A 7,833-nucleotide genomic window follows, 5' to 3' on the forward strand; every position below is an offset into this window, starting at 1 on the left:
GTCGACAGACCCATTTTTCGGCGGAAAAATTAGCGCCCATTTTTCTCTTTCCGTACAAAAAAATTTTAAATATAAGAATAAAAATAGAAACCCTAATGCATACGTATGTTCTCCATAACCGATTACTTATATTTTTCTATTTTATTTTAAAATATCTTTTTTAGGTATTATCTATTTAATTTTAAAAGTAAGTTTTCTATAACAGATTACGGGTGTGAAAATCTTATAAAAGATAGTTTTCAATTTATTTTTAAAATATCTTTTTTTAGATATTTTTGGTATGAAAATCCTATAAAAGATAACGGATTTTATTCTTTTCTTTTTTGTATTAATTTTCGAATTTCAAAATATCTTTTTTTTTTAAGATAACAGATTTTATTTTTCTATTTAATTTCAAAATATATTTTTTTTACATTAATTTCTGCTCAAATGTAACATATAAATTTAAAAAATATTTATAAATTTTTGAATAAATATGATTTACAAATATTTATTGATTTAAAATAAATTAAAATAATTGTTACGTGCAGTTGCACGTACACTCAACTATATAAATATAATTACGTATTTCAAATTTCGATCTGTCGACAGACCTATATTTTGAAGGAAAAAAAATTGATTCTTCTTTCCTTACGTAAAATAAATAACAGAATTAATAACAAAATATTAATAGATATGAATAGAGACAACAAAAAATAATAATAAAATATTAGTAGATAGAATAGAGATAATATATATAATATACATTTATCCAAATTTTTACCAACCGAAAAATATTTATTGTGAATCTATATTTTAATTCAAAATTTATTTAAATGTATATTATATATATTATCTCTATTCTATCTACTAATATTTTATTATTATATTAACCTTTTAATTTTGATACTTTTAGTTTAAAATATATATTTAAATTTTAAATTTATCAGAATTAAAAAATACAGAAAAATATTCAATGTATATCTATATCAACACTATATATAAATTTTATAAAATAAAAAAACTACATAATTATTGTTCATAACAACTATTTAAATTTAAGTTTAGAATATGACAGGTATTTTTTTAATATTATAAAATAAATAAATTTATTTTTAAAAAATATAAATTTTTGAATAAATATGATATACAATTTCATATTAATTTGAAATAATTATTAAATAATTAATTATTACGTACATTTGTAAGTCTACTCGACTAGTATAAAAGCACGTATTTCAAATTTCGGTCAGCGGACAGACCTATTTTTTGGCGGGAATTGAAAAAACAGTGATTCCTCTTTTTTACGTAAAATAAATAACAGAATTAAACAAACTTTTAATTCCTTTTTATTTCTACAATAGAAAAAAATTTATGCTTATCCAAATTTTTACCAACCGAAAAATATCTACTGTGAATCTATATTTAAATTTAAAATTTATTTCATTCTTTTTTATCTCTATTTATAATATAATATCTACACTATTGTCACGCCCCGGGGTCCCTTTTCAGTTTAAAACAAAGCGGAAAAGCGTCTGAATTTTCTTTTTTTTTTTTTTTTTTTTTTTTTTNTATTAATCACGATCTCTACAATAAAAATTTTAAATCTTCCCATGAATACTTTAACGGGGAATTAATAAACGATAGTTTTATTGTGGATTGGATAAATCCCGATTTATACTATAACAGTTGAAACGTCCCCATTGATGTTGTGAATGTATAAACTCTCCCGGTCACTACTTTAACTTGGTACTAATATATCCGTACACTGTACCGGTTGATAATCCGTTCACTTAACCGATTAACACTTCTTAAAAGGTGAGTATTATATTTTATTTTTATACTTAAACTACTCGGGTGCACGATGTACAACTGAAAAGTTACGAATATAAAAACATGGTGTTAAGGAACACGTCCTCTTAGAACATCATGCTAATAAATACATCGTGTTTTACTGTGCCTCATCTCTACTTTGACGATGGGTGAAAACAACAATATTATTATTTTAGTAATAACTTTGTCTGGGTCCTTAAAATAAATGTGTTTAAGAATCGTTGAACTAGAATTAAAGTGATTGAATTGGTCAATTCTATCCTGAACCACTATTAATTACCTACGCCTCTCTGTCCTCTTAAGCTGTTTGACTTGTTTTGAAGGTTTATCTCGGTGACATCTGCGTCTATTGAAAGATTTTTTTTTTATTTTTTTTTCTCACAACTAATTTTTATATCTATCACTTTTTATTTAAACCGGGACTTAGTGAGTTTGTTCGAATATCTATGTGAACTGCTATATACGAGGCGTGTAGCTTAATAGGCACTTATATATACATTTAATTATTTTGTTTGATATATTTTAACAGTTTTATACTAAAATATCCCTAATGAGTTTCAATATTATATACAATCGTGAAAGATTTACTCACACTGGATTATTAATTTGTATATACCTTGGGGAGTTTTTCCCTGGCTTGTATGCTAAATCGGGTGAATACTTCCAATTATAATTTTTGTGAGGTACGTACCAAGGTTGGATATAGTTTATATGGGATTTCACATTGTTGTAAGATGCACGTTATTTAAGACAATTTTGACTGAAATTATTAATGATAATATGATATATATTTATATAGGAAGGTGGTAGTGATTAAAAGAATAAACGGGAATTTCAACCCCCGTGTTTTTCATAAAACTGAAAACCAGAAAAGGTTATACGGGGAGATGGCAGTGGTTATAAAGAATAAACAGGAATTCAATTCCTGTTTTAACCATAAATTTTAAAAAAATTGACACCATCTATAAATTGAGTGCAAATTGGGTTCAATTGAATTGTACTCTATTGACGCCCCTATAAAACGTTATTGCCACCTTGTATACTCCCTATAAAATCTGTCTTTTTTTCCCATTTAACCTATAAAAGTTTGCATACTCCTCATATATCCGTTAATAGGGAAGATTTCTTTTATTTATGCTACATTCTCTCAATAAAATAATGCCATGAAGATAAAGAATTTTCCCTATTAACAGATATATGGGGAGTACGCAGACCTTTATAGGCTAAATGGGGATGGAAAAAAAAAGAAAGATTTTACAGGGAATATACAAGGTGGCAATAAGGTTTTATGGGGGCGTCAATAGAGGATAATCAAATTGAGCTCAATTTGTACCCAATTTACACATGGTCTCAATTTTGGATTAATTTTATGGATAAAACGGGGATACAATAATTTGATAAAGGAATTTAATAGGAGAGAAAGAGAGGGTTGAATAGGAGAGAGAGAAGGTTGAACCCAGGGGCGGCGGGCGGCGGGCGACGACGCTCGCGGTCGTCGAGTGGTGGTGGCGGTTGGAGCCGCAGCCGAGGAGGCGGAGGTGGAAGCGGGGGTTCTTCAGAGCGGAGTAAGCGTGTTTTTTTACCGGGCGCTCAGCGGCGAGAGCAGCAGCAGAAAGAGAAGGAGACGGCGGAACCGGCCGCGGCCCTCGTTCTCCCGGCGTCGCTCAACACGTTTAAAGCAGTAGGAGGAGGAGGAAGAGCAGTGTAAGCTGTAGCAACGCCAGCCGCCCAGCTGTAGCAGAGGGAGTGGTGGCCATCGTAGTAGCACGGAAGGTGGAGCTGTGGTAGCGGCACCTGCGGAAGAAGCAACGATTCTTTGGGCAAGAAGCAGAGACGGAGACAGCCCTTATCGTCGAGGCTAGTGGTTATAACGGAGTACCCAGCGGTGGGAGCTCCAAATCTCACCGCTGACACCAGCTCCACCCACGATAGCCACGGCCTACTTCCCCTGCTCTTCCCCACGACATGCTCCCAGTTAACCCTCTCAATTAACCCTCTCGATTAACTCTCTCAATTAATACCACCTTCTCAATTAACCCTCTCAATTAATCCCACCTTCTCAATTAATAGACTCTAATTATCCTTATTTAATCAGAAGACTAGACATGTTTAGATTCAAATAATTATAAAAATTTATATATTGAGAATATATAATAATTATATATAAATAATATTAAAATTTATATAGTGCGTAAAAAATAAAAAAATCCCTCACCTATAGATAATTTTGAACTAGACCCCTTTAAATTTTATTTTTTAACATTAAGAGACCTTTAACTATTAGTTTTTCTTTATTTTGACTTTACTTAGTTAAAAGTTTTTTAATTGAGATTCCTCACATGAATTTAATAAAATTTTTACTTTTGCTGGGAAAAACACTCAATTGCTAAAATTTAAAAACAAAACACTTAGGTTGAGAGGTTATATATATAGAGAGTTTTGTTATAATACTATCGGTAGTACAGCTTGGTTTACTACGATTTGTTTTCAATGATAGAACATCCAAATTGACAATCGGCACCGTTAAATTGATATAAACCATTTAAACTATCTGAAAATTAAATTTCACGCTTTTCCGAGTTATGATCATGTCAAAGTGGACTATAGATAAGAGGGTTTTCATAAAATTTTAATTTATTGTTAATAATAAATTTTTAATTAAAAATTTTTTGTTTGAGCAGATCATATAAGTAATACTCTAATATCGAGAATTTTGATATCAAAATATTTTTAGCATGAGATATGTGAGTTATTTAAATAAAATTTTTAAAAATAAATATTTAAATAGTTAATGTTGAATTCTACTATGGACAAATTGCATTATAACTATGCATAATTTAAAAGCGAAAAATCATAATGAGATTTAACTATTACACTTAATAAACTATAGATCTTTAATTGAAATATTTTAAAAATAATGTTAAATTATTATGTGATTCAAATGTTAAAAATTGATCAGATAATTAATCTTGAATATTACATATTTAAAATGTTGCTAGGGGTAAAATTAGTATTTACAAAATATTGGATGACAACTTGACGAAAAGCTAATCTAAAGGGTATCTGTGAACATTTTTTGTTTTAAGAGGGGTATTGATGATATTTTTTAGTTTAAAGGGTTATTCATGAAATTATGATTTTTCAGAGGGGTATTGATGAAATTATTCCTAAATAATAAATTGATAGAGAGTGTGTTTTAAAAAAAAATAAAAAAAAAGAAAGTTTAGGGCGGGTGCTAGCGCAAAGCGAAGGCACCCAAAAATTAAAGTTTAGGGGAGGAGAGAGAGAGAGAGAGAGAAAGAGAGAGAGAGAGGAGAAGAAGAATAGGGGGGTGGGGGTGTGGTGGAGTGGGAGCGTGTGAAGTATGCGTGGCTAAGGAGCGACAGCGAGAGAGGATGGTAGGGGCATCGCATGATGCGTTGGGATTGGGATTCCATGCGAGGGGAGCAGCGGCGGCGCTAAGGGAAGCTAAAGGTGGCAAAAAGCGGCTAAAAAGCGAGCAAAAAGTGCCTAGGCTAGCCCAAGAGCGTCAAGAGCGGTACTTCCCCCCATCTAGCTTCCAGCTCTTCGGCTTCGGGCTGTTGTTCACTCAAGAGCGCTAAAAAAGGGGGAAAAGAGGGGAAAAAACTACGCATAGAAGCAGAAGATCTAGACAAACACGAACCTAGGCCCCAAAACCACACAAAAACGACCTACTATACACGATTACAAAGCTAGACAAGCACAATTCCGAGCGCCGCTTCTCCTTCCAGCGGCTAGCTCGCTGGTTCTTCCGCGGCTTCTTCCGATTCCGGCACTTCCTGGGCTTGTTCGGCTTCTCCGGAGGCTCGCGGAAGAAGCAGAAGTACACTCGAGAATTAGAGACGAAACTAGCTTCAAAGCTTTGAATTATACGCTACGCAATACGCAAGCTAGGCACAAGAGTAGTAGAAGAAGCAGGAAGGGGAAGCAAAAGTGGGATAAATCCCTCCTTAAATCCTTCGTTAAGTTGCTCTTCTTGGGATTGTTGTTCAGGCAGAGACAACATTCTCGAGAGAGGTTGAGAGGATTGCGACCTAGAAGGATACCTATATAGGAAGGGAAATGAACGCATCATCAAATTAGGGCTTAGTTTAAGGTTTAATCCAGCCTTTTCGACCACCACTGTTCACCTTTAGGAACAGGCTTCGGCACTCAAAGAGAAGGAGTTAGAGATTAATGAAGGAGAATTAGGTACCGAGTTTAAAGGCAACAATGCTCTGGTTTAGGTATTTTCTTAAAGATACCAAAATAGATATTTTATGTCCTCTTCCGAGGGATACATCGGTTCCGTTTATTTGAGTTTAGGCTCATGTGTTTCTGGTACCGGCGAATGTTATTCTTCGTCCAACTACAGTAAAGGTATTAGATATAAAAAGAGATAGTAAAGTATCAAAACTTTTAGGGAGTGGTAGTAAAAGGGGGGGAATTAAACATTATCAGCCTCCCGCGTGTGTTCCGACGACTCCGACTTCTGCTTAGGCTGTTTAGGTTTAGACTCCAATTGCTGCTACTACTCCTTCTTTCGCTTCTCCAATGAAGCAAAAGAGGGAATCAAGAATAGATAATGAAATCTTAAGTCATATTTAAACCAAATTAATCGAATGAAGACCTAAACATAAAGAGACGTCCTCCTTCTACTACTACTACTGCTCACTCACCTCAGCAGCCATCAGAAGCATGGGTTCGCTCTATCTGCTACTTCAAAGACAAAGGAAATTAAAGTTAATCGAAAAAAAATACGAGTTTTTATAACCTTTCAACCTCATCATAGTAGTAGCGTAGCGGAGTCACATCTTTTACTATTTAGTAAAACACTCTACACACCCGAACCGGGCTCCGAACACGATCAGAGCCGATACAAGGGCGGAGATGCACATGGATCGAGAAGATAGAGATTGACCGTTAAGCTAAGCTTTTTACAATGTACGAGAGATATGAAGGATAAACTCATACGAGAACAGTAAACCATCTTAGTCGGCCTCTTTCAAAACACCAAAGATAATACACGTTCCTACGTTTAATCAACAAAAACAACGAACAACTAGAGACCATACAAAGGTAAAACACTAGAAGAATAACTAACCTGAAACTTAACAAATGATTCTAGTCCAGTACGAAAGAAGGTAGAAAATCATACCTTAGTACTTCAAAGGTGGAAACATAACATCATTCTTTGTACGACACCACCATCAACGACAACATCATCTAACACCCCTCTTTTGTATACGATAAAACTCTTCACAGAGAGAGAGAGGGATTTATCATCACAGGTCACGAGAGAATGACTAAAGACAAAAACCATCTAATAGTGTGAACGGGACGTTTTTTCCGAGACGGGAAAAGATCGTAGTTTGTTTAAGATTTAAACCCATTAATATATGGAAGACTAAGCTAAGGAAACAATAGTAACGACTATAGTACTAACAATCAATCGGTCAATGTTCGACTCATCTCAGGATCTAACGAAACTACAAACACAAACAAAAACAACCTCGACACACAACACCCACGTATAACTCTAACAGGAACCGATGTTTTCAAAAATTAGAAACGAATAAAAATTCAAACGAACCCAAGAAGTCGTGACATCTAAACCTATAAAAGCGGAACGAATTAACCAGAAGTCATACTATATATATATATAAATTCGATTATTTAGTTTAAGTTGTTACGTTTCTATTAATACAAACGAAATACAAATAGATACAACAAACGTACACACTACGAGAACCTAATCACCACGAGCCATAAACACACAAACACGCCAAGGTTTCAACCATCAAACTAAACTACACTAAGTAAAACGACCTCTCTCTTCAACTACTTTTTTATTTTTATTTAATTGTTTATTGTCACGGGAAAAATAGACGTATCATCAAAAGTACGTGATCAACTAGGGTCACGGAGAACACCGAAGTTGTTGCAATCACAGTTTAGTCTAATCGATGAAATGTAGTGCCTCTCATCGAGATCAGAACACCATACCTCAATTGGACTGTG

This window comes from Ananas comosus, linkage group 3 (genome assembly GCF_001540865.1).
Source record: "Ananas comosus cultivar F153 linkage group 3, ASM154086v1, whole genome shotgun sequence".
NCBI lineage: Eukaryota > Viridiplantae > Streptophyta > Magnoliopsida > Poales > Bromeliaceae > Ananas > Ananas comosus.